The sequence below is a fragment of the Sus scrofa genome, chromosome 9 (genome assembly GCF_000003025.6).
Source record: "Sus scrofa isolate TJ Tabasco breed Duroc chromosome 9, Sscrofa11.1, whole genome shotgun sequence".
NCBI lineage: Eukaryota > Metazoa > Chordata > Mammalia > Artiodactyla > Suidae > Sus > Sus scrofa.
The window spans coordinates 78,547,365-78,557,643 of NC_010451.4; the positions used below are offsets into that span (position 1 = coordinate 78,547,365).

General features: G+C 39.7%; 1 long non-coding RNA gene across 1 annotated transcript; it reads left to right on the plus strand.

The window, feature by feature from the left end:
- Nucleotides 6,083-7,036, plus strand: LOC102161282. Its single transcript, XR_002347117.1, has 2 exons — nucleotides 6,083-6,236; nucleotides 6,993-7,036. It is a non-coding gene; the product is annotated as an uncharacterized LOC102161282 (long non-coding RNA).

Consider the following 10,279-nt stretch of genomic DNA (forward strand, 5'->3'; position numbering starts at 1 on the left):
TCACTTTTAAATCACTGTTATTGTTCCTCTAACAGAGTGTCAACAACCTAAGTTTAATAAGCACAACATGCAGTGAGGTAGGTGTAATACATTTCCTCATTATACAGGTGGAGAAACAGAAGCATAGAGAGATTAAATAAAAAGTGCTGTACATGAATGTAAGACGTTTTGCTCCTGCGTTTGTAACCTTAACTACTATGCTGGACCTGTGGTAGAAAACTTCCAAATATTTGAAGGCAATATGATTGATAATATATCTAGAAGAGAGTATTAAAAAGCAGGTGGTACGTCAGACCTGCAGACCTGTAGGATAGCATTTTGGTTATAGGTCTTATTTATTATTGACTTAAAAGATAATACAACCGTGGTTTGCATTTCCTAAAGTGTGTTCCATAAAATGTTAGGCCTGTGGTTCCTTAAGTCACTACACATTTACTGCATGTGACACAGGGAATTCTGTACCTCACTTTTTTTTTTTTTTTTTTTTTTTCCTTTTTTTAGGTCTACATCTGTGGCATATGGAAGTTCCCTGGCTAAGGGTCGAATTCAGCTAAGAGTCAAGCCAAATCTATAGCTGCTTCTGGCCTATGCCACAGCACAGAAGCGCTGGATACAAGCTGTATCTGTGACCCACGCCACAGTTCACAATGACACCCTATCCTTAACCCACTGAGCAAAGCCAGGGATGGAACTGGCATCCTCATGGATACAAGTCGGGTTTGTTACTGCTGTGCCACAACAGGAACTCCTTTTGGAGATTTACAATCCATAATCATGTTTCTAAGCAATCTTGTAGAAAAGGAAAGTGTAATTTAACCCCTAATTGTTTGATATTGGATTTTTTTGTTTGACTTTTTTTTTTTTTTAAATACTGATAACATTCTTGGAAGTTCCAAAGAATTGGCTTTTGGGAATTTTGTAATGGATCCATTGATTACTTTAGAGATGAGTGAAGGTGCATTTACTAATTACATTTTCTTCCTTCTTTGGCTGTAAAGAATATTTAGTTTGCCGTCACCTTTTGTAGTAATCTGACAGATTTTCAAAAGCACATTTGCAACCTAACTTGGAACTAAACTCCTTCATAAACAACACTGAAAATAACAAAGCAGGAATGTGTTAACATCAGTTTACATGAGATGCAAGGTTTGGTGCAATCTGCACATTAGAATTACCTGGGAAGCTTTTATTTATTTTTTATTTTTTATTTTTTTGTCTTTTTGCTATTTCTTTGGGCCACTCCCACGGCATATGGAGGTTCCCAGGCTAGAGGTCGAATCGGAGCTGTAGCCACCAGCCTACGCCAGAGCCACAGCAACACGGGATCCGAGCCGCGTCTGCAACCTACACCACAGCTCATGGCAACACCGGATCGTTAACCCACGGAGCAAGGGCAGGGACCAAACCCGCAACCTCATGGTTCCTAGTCGGATTCGTTAACCACTGCGCCACGACGGGAACTCCCTGGGAAGCTTTTAAATATCTGGTGCTCATGCCACTCCAAGTCAATTAAAGCAGAATCTCTTGGGGTAGAAGCCAAGTATCAGATGCAAGCTCTGATTTGATCTTCCCACACTTCATATGAAAAGTCACCTAGACACAGGTGAATTTAAACTACCTCTCTGAAAAGGAGATCAAATTGTCCACCACCAACAGATTTAGTATGGCTGAAATAAATGATTAAAACATGTAAAATTTTCTTTCTTAAAAAAATAAAACTAAACATTTCTACATCACAGCGATTATCTAGGATATTCCTTATTGAGGCTTGATAATTTATGACCTTTTGTGTAAGCTCCCTCTCCTCATTTGGCTCCCATTTGTCAGTTTTATATTTCCAAACTGCACTCTACTGAAAATAAGGAAATTAGATCAATATAGTTATGTTAATGGATGTAACATGCAGTTCATTTGAAAAAGAATGGCAATACGTATTTTCCTAAGTTCTACATTACTCAACTCATTGACCAGAAATGTGTTAATGATATAATGTTGGTATATTGAATGTCTGAGAGGGCCACTGATGGCACCTTAGAGATAAAAAGCTACTTAAAGTGCATAAAACTGGAATAAATGACTTTGCTGAATATATTTAAATTATCTTTAATGTTCTGTTTTTAGCAGCAAGTTTTATTCAAACTCATTGACTATTATCCCTAGGATTTAAATAAATCAACTAAGCGTTTTTGTTCACTGCAGCTCATACAAATTCTTGTCATTTTGTTTGAATAGTGCGCATAATTCTTTTTTTTCTTCCCAAGGGCTGCACCTGTAGCATATGGAAGTTCCCAGGCTAGGGAATGAATAGGAGCTGTACCTGCAAGCCTATGCCACAGCCACAGCAACGTCAGATCTGAGCCACATCTGTGATCTACACCACAGCTCACAGCAAATGCCGGATCCTTAACACACTGAGAGGGGCCAGGGATCTTTAACCCACCGAGAGGGGCCAGTATCATAGATACTAGTTGGGCTCCTTACCACTAGTACACAAAGGGAACTCCTGGTGAGCATAATTCTATGTGTAAAATAAAAGAAAAACAAAGTCATGGAGCTTTTATCATCAAAAAGTCTACTAATAGGGAGTTCCTGTCGTGGCGCAGTGGTTAACGAATCCGACTAGGAACCATGAGGTTGCGGGTTCGGTCCCTGCCCTTGCTCAGTGGGTTAATGATCCGGCGTGGCCGTGAGCTGTGGTGTAGGTTGCAGACGCGGCTCGGATCCCGTGTTGCTGTGGCTCTGGCGTAGGCTGGTGGCTACAGCTCCGATTTGACCCCTAGCCTGGGAACCTCCATATGCCGCAGGAGCGGCCCAAAGAAATGACAAAAAAAAAAGTCTACAAATAATAAATACTGAAGAGGGTGTGGAGAAAAGGGAACCTACCTACACTCTTGGTGGGAATGTAAACTGGTGCAGCCAGTATGACAGACAACATGGAGATTCCTTAAAAAACTAAAAAATAGAGCTATCATATGATACAGCAATCCTACTCTTGTGCATATATCCAGAAGAGATGAAAACTCCAATTTGAAAAGATATATGTTCCCCAATATTCATATCAGCACTATTTACAATAGCCAGGGCACAGAAACAACCCAAATGTCCATCAACAGACAACTGGTTTAAAAGGATGTGGTATGTGATATATATATATATATATATATCTCACAGCAACATGGATGGACCTAGAGAACATACTAAGTGAAGTAAGTCAAAGACAAATATTACATGATATTGCTTATATGTGGAATCTAAAAAATGATACAAATGAATATATATACAGAACAGAAACAGACCCACAGACATAGGAAACAAACTTATGGTTACCAAAGGGGAAAGGTGGGGCAGGAGGGATAAATTAGTAGTATGGGATTAACAGATATGAACTGCTACACATAAAAAGATAGGCAACAAGGATTTACTGTATAACAGGGAACTATATTCATTACCTTATAATAGCCTATAATAGAAAAAACCTGAAAAAATATGTAACTGAATTTCTCTGCTGTACATCTGAAACTAATACAATATTTTAAATTAATTACACTTCAATTTAAACATTATTTAAAAAATAATGGCACTATAAAAAATATAATGCCAGAATCATGTGATTTAATAAGAACAAACCAGGAGTAAATTCTTGGGATTTCCCTCTATACATTCTCCACTGCACACACTTCTTTGCTTTCCCCTTTGGTCCTTGCTCTTGTCATGTATTGTTTCTTAGCTCTATTTGTAGTGGGAAAAACAATAATGATGGTTTTTATGTAGTGAGGAACTTCCAAGATACTTTGCAGTATCTTTAGGAAATAAAAATCTACTAGATGTTCTCTCCCTGAGGATGCAGTAGAGGTTGTGAGGATGGGAAGGAGGAGACTGAAATGTAAAAGAACTGTTTATGAGGATGAGGATGCAGAAGGGGTCTTGTGGAGAGAAAATGGATTTGTGTAAATGAAGACTACACAAGAGAAATGCCAAAGGATTAGCAGCAAGAGATATTAACATTTAATCTTCTGTATACTTATCAAAAAGTAGAGAAACTAAGGAATGAAGTAATCCTAGGTACACACATATAGTGACATTTCAGAAATATGAACTGCCTTCTAGGGACTACTATTTAAATGTCACCTGCCTAAAAATAATGCATTTTAATTGGACTTTGATTGGCAAGTTCTTCACAACTTCCTTTCCCTTTTCGAAAATGTGTTTCAACTGGCAATACCCAAGAGGGTGGTATTTTTAAAAGGGAAAAGGTGAATAAACAGTATTACCTGGATCTGAGCCCTATGACAGAGACAACTGTTTTGATATAATTCTTCTTCTTAGTTGCAGTTTATAGCCTAAAGGACAGCATTAAACTGGTTTCATTTTTTTTTTTTAAGTAAAAATACATGGAACAGAAAGTACCAGAAGGGAAATTTGAAGATGCTAGATGGAGTCTTTAAAAAGAAATTTATCCCAAAGTCCCAGGAGTTAGTTGGAGCCTCAGTCCAGGTGAAAGTCCATTTAATATATCTGAGGTCCAAAACTGTATGAATTAGCCTAGAGCAAGGTAAAGCATATTTGCTTAAACCAATGGTGACATCTGGTGGCTGGAAATGCTAATGGCTGGAAGCCACCTTACGGCTTCCCCAGGGCTTTTAACAAGGCTTGTTTTGAGAAAACAGCTGCCTTTTCCATTTGATATTCTAAGGGCCAGTTCTAATTTCTAAGCGGCAGTTGGAAGTCTTACTGTTCAGATTCAGTCTTTCTTTATTTATATTATGAGTTAAAAGAATATGATGAAGTAAGTGAATGAACAGCATGTTCCTCCAAGAATCGTAATTTGATAATCTTTTTCTTTTAAATGCTATATAAAAAAAGCTCTAACTTCCTCTAGCTTTGGAGCTAACTCTTGGAAGCAGATTATGTTGCTGCCATGCAGTTGCCTGCAGTACAGGGTATTAAAAGATAAACCGAGGCATATTCAAAAATTTAAGAGTTTATTTGAAAAAATTATCAATTTGAATCAATTGTCAGGTTTCAGCAAGCACAAACAGTAAGTATTCCTGCCAGAATTGAACAACCTCTTGGATGCAAAAGGCATCCCAAAGAGAGTGCAAAAGATACTACCCTTCCAAGATCCAGATCCACTCCCAAAGATAACCATAAGAAAGAAAGACAATTCCCCTGAGAGCTGGAAACAGCCTGCAGGACCCTAGCCACCCGCATTTTTGTCCACCTATATTCTGGGGCCCCCCAACCTGACAGCTGTCAAGCTTAGTTCTCAGGACACAAAACGAGATGAAAGAGAAAGCAATAGCTGTCTCTGGGAGAGAAGAGAAAAACAACCAACCAGCACCCAAAAACAAACTCACAAGTCCCAATTCAAAATGTAATTCTTATTTTTTTTTTTTTCTGCCCTCTAATCTGCATTTGGGAAGGGACAACACAAAATTTTACTTTCCTCTCTTGACAAGGCACTGCAGATAGAGATCTGAAGATCTGACTTCAGTTAAGAATTCTCACCTTTGCTCACTTTTACCAGTTTTCCCAGGCTCCCATGTGCAGGTTCTGCAGTGAGAGGGATGTCCTAGCAGTTCTTATCCTGGTCCTGAGAAACTGTAGAGGAGGAAACATAATTTTTGCTCTACCTATTAGGGTGAGTGCTTGGCTGAGACCCTTTTTCTCTAGGGCACCACGTAAGTGGATAAACTTATCCAGGTTAAAAGTTTTCTAGTGTGGCCACTGTAACTCAAGGTTATTTGGGGCGAGTTCCTGCTGTGGCATAGTGGGTTAATGATCTGGCATTGTCTCTGTGGTGGTGCTGGTTCAACCCCCAGTGGGTTAAGGTCCAGCACTGCCACAGGTGTGGCATAGGTCTCAGTAGCCACTCCATTCGATCCCCTGGCCTGGGAACTTCCGTAGGGGCAACTGTGGCAGATTCTTTTCAGAAAGGTTAACTTGTTTCAGCCTTAAAGCAGTATTTTCCACTCCGCGACCTCACACTGGCCCTAGTCAGGCTTAAGTTTGACCCAGCCCGGCTCCGGTTTCCAAGTCGGACCTAAGCTGACTCCGGACCCGGACTGGTTTCTAGGTCGGAACAGGTTGGACTCCAGCTGGTTTCCCGACCTAACTCGGAAAAAAGAGGCCTGCAAAAAAACTTGAAAGCTCAGCGACACAACAGCTGTGAGCTAATGCGGGAGAGGGAATCACCCACCCCCAGCGAGAAAGCGGCAAGACTTGGGAGCTCACAGGTACATTCACGTGCTTGCCTGCTGCTCCTGGGGACCCTTTCTGGTCTCCTCCGGTGCCCTCATCTTAAGCTAGGACGGTTAAAAGTTAAACTGACTAATATTAACAATTCTAAGTGTTGGAGTTCCCGATATGGCTCAGTGGAAACAAACCCACCTAGTATCCATGAGGACACGGGTTTGATTCCTGGCCTCGCTCAGTGGGTTAAGGATCAGGCATTGCCATGAGCTGTGGTGTAGGTCACAGATGCAGCTCGGATCAGGCGTTGCTGTGGCTGTGGTGTAGGCTGGCAGCTATAGTGCTGACTGTTAGCCTGGGAACTTCCATGTGGGGCAGGTGCGGCCCTAAAAAGACAAAAAAAAAAAAAAAAAAAAACCCTAAGATTTTATTTGAGCAAATATTGATTTCAATCAGGCAGCATCCCCTCTAGCACATACAAAGGAGCTCCAGGATCTGTACAAAATGAGACTTATAAGCAGAAGGGAGCAGGAACGAGGACGATATACTAAGCAAAAAAGTGATTGGTTACTGCAAGGTCACTTTCCTTTAGGGGATCGCCAGGGTCCATCAGGCAGATTTCTACCCAGTGCTCATAGGTGGTTCCTGATTGAGAGGCAAGACTGTAATTAAGTAACCTGCGCTGTAATTAAGTAACCTGCACTTTAACATAAGTGACTCCATTTTGGGCCTGTTGTCTTGTTTTTAACAAGACTTACACTTAAAAATAAATTGACTAATTTATTCTCTCACTTACTCAGCTCCCACTCTCATGTCAACCTCTGCCTGGACCAGGAGGGAATCAGAAAAAAAAGCACACCCCTTGACTACTGAAGCCTCTGGTTTAAGACCTATGCAACTGACAACACACTGGCCTAGGTTTGGGCTCCCTTTTGAAATACAGACAGCAGCAAGGTAAGTCTTCATTTCTACTTTGTCATTATTTCCTGGTTTGCCTTTCATGGTAGTGCCTTCTGAATTCCCACCCCTCTTAGACAACCCTTAGTTTCTACACCAGATGAATGAATGAGTGAGCACTTACTTATGCATCTTCTTTCCCCCTACACTTCATACTCACACCACGTGATGTGTAAAACCTTGATAGTCCCTTCAATGCAGAGTGATCAGCACCTCCAGCTCAGTCCTTTGACAAACTGTCTGGCTGACTCAGGATTCCCATCTTCCCAATCTGCCATAGTGCTCGATTATATCTTTTTTCATAGCATTTAACATTATTTGTAATGTCATCTTTATTAATTTGGCTGTAGCTACTTTTTCCCCCTGCAGTATAAAATGAGAAATCTGAGTCTCAGCATATTTAAAACTATTTCCCTAAAACCCAAGTGAGGAACAAAGTGAGGAAGGTAACCTAGGCTTTTAGGCTTCCTGGTCTGGGGTCTTTACCACACACCCAAACTGCCTTAATTCCTGGAATGGTGACAACCTCCTTATCCAATTCCTTCTCTTCAGATCCTCCTTCCTTAACTACTGCTTATAGTTTACAGTTTCTGGAATGCCATGGACTAAGAAAATGGATCCAACAAGGGAGAATGTGTCCTTGTCTACTATGGCTTGTAAATCAGGAAGCAGAGTTGTAGGCAGGTATACATTCAGTTTATTTTCCCCCAAAACACTGACGGGTGGTGCAAGCAGAAATCTGAATTATTTATAAACGGTGTAGGAAAATTTTTACTCTGGAAACTTTTACCATTTTATGTTCAGTTCATTTACAGTCCCTATTATTTAGAGCTGCAGTTGGCTTTACTATCCTTTTTTCATTTGTATGTTGAGTCTTTGAGCCTTGATTCAGCACCTACTAAGAGAATAAGCCAGCTTAGGTTATTTTCTTAAGCATTTAGGAGTCAAGGTAAATTTGATAGACTTACAGTTGAATTTAAAGACATTGCCCTCACATTCATGTTCCCCTATATAGTCTAGGGGGAGAATGAATTCTGGAGCATACAACAGTGACATAGAGGATGGCCTGTTATCTCTTCCCATACTCTAGGGTATGCATGTGCCAGCACATCATAGTCCCTGTCACATGGTAGATGGTCAACATATACTTGTTAACTGACTGCCCGAATGAATGTGATGATACCATCTTTCTGCTTGAAATCCTCAAAACGCCTCCTATTGTACATACAGCAAAGCTCTGCTTACCTTTCTAACCTCAGTCATGCAACTCCATCTGCACTAGTCTTTTTAAGCTCTCTCCTACCTGAGGATTTTGTCACATGTTTCCCTCTGCCTGGAATGGTCTTTTTTTTTTTTTTTTTTTTTTTTTTCTGTCTTTCAGGTCTCAATTCAAATGTCCTTTTTTTCAGAAAGTCCTTCCTTGACCTCCCTGTTTAAGCAAGTTCCTTACATTTCTTCATTTTAGCCACTTGTTTGTTACCTTTGTAGCATTTACTTCAATTTGCATTTTCACCTCTTTCACTGTCATACCTAAGTTTAAACCCCCCATCAATTCAAGTCTGGACTATTCCTGCCTTCCTACATTTTGTTCTCCACATTGCAACTGGAGTGAAGTTTAAAAATAAATAATGTAGTTTGTCCTAGTTACAATCCTGGCTCAGCTATAAATAAGCATGTATGATGATATGTGATGAAATCTCTCTGGGCCTCAATTTCCTTATTTATAAAATAGGAACATGAGTTTGAACTGTGTGGGTCCACTTGCACACAGATTTTTTTCAATAAATATGTACTATGGCACTACATGATTCACAGCTGGTTGAATCTGCAAAAGTGGAACCTTGGATGTGGAGGGCCAACTGTAAAGTGACATGTGGATTTTTGACTGTGTGGGGCCTAGGCACCCCCAGCCCCTGCATCTTTCAAGGGTCAACTCTAAGAGCGCCTCTGTCACAGGCTTATTAAATGATTAAATGAGTACATACTTTAAAGCACTTAGAACAGTCCAAGTTCATAGTCAGTGCTGTATTTTAGTGTTTAACATATAATAACTAAAACTCCCATTACTTCTCATTACACTTTAAGTAAAATCCAGACTTCTTTCCTATGAGTCTCTAAGGCTCTACATCATCTTGTTTTCTTGACTCTCTTCAAGCCAACTGCTTAGGACTCTTCTTCTTGTTCCCTGCTCAGCTACACTGGCCTTTTCTTTCAGCCTTCTGGTCTGAAAATCTGCTTTACAAAAGCTGAAAATGCTCTTCCTCCAGGTCTTTAGTTAGTTCCCTTCTCACCAATTCAGGCTCTTCTGAAAAACCTTTCCTGACCACTTTATCCCTCCGCCTCCCCCACTCATACTTTATTCCTGTATCTCTATTGTTCTTTCCTTAACAGTTGCTATAACCTGCAATTATCTTATATATTGATTGATTTATTTGTTTTTTCCAGTCTCCCACACTCTCAGGTTACCTCCATGATATCAAGTATTTTGTGTGCCTGGTTTGCCTTTGTATTCCCATGATATAAAATGGTGCCTAACATTTAGTAGGTGCTCCATAAATATTTGTTTATGGAGCAAAATTGCAAAATAGTCTTACAAATGTACTTTGGGTAGAATTATTGCCATTTCATTCTTCTTGGCTAATGCATAAAGTCTATGCTGTAATTTAATCTCTTTAAATCAACTATAAGCACTTAGCTGGAACTAAGCAAATTCCAAATTTACATGATTAGAGCACAAAGGATTGTTTTGACCTCTTAGAGTTGCTTATTTCAGTGCTTTTGTGTGTATGTTTTCAATGCCCTAAGTTATTTAAATAGGTCTGAGTGTGATATTTTTCAGACAATACCATTTTTATTAAATCATTATATAGAATTGCTCTCTCTGGTCTTCCCTGATAGATGGAATTTAAATTCTTTGCAGTATTTGAAGAAGGTAAAGAATGAAGTAAGGCTGAGTGCTCTCTCAAGACCCTATAACCTAACTTGCTTTGAGGAATGTATATTTTGATTCATGGTACATTTTACCAGTTTGGTAAAAATGGAGTGTTGTGATAGCCCACTGCAGTGTTACATATAAAATATAATTGGGGGCCCAAAGAAAACATTAGAAATCCAACTGAAACTAAGAATA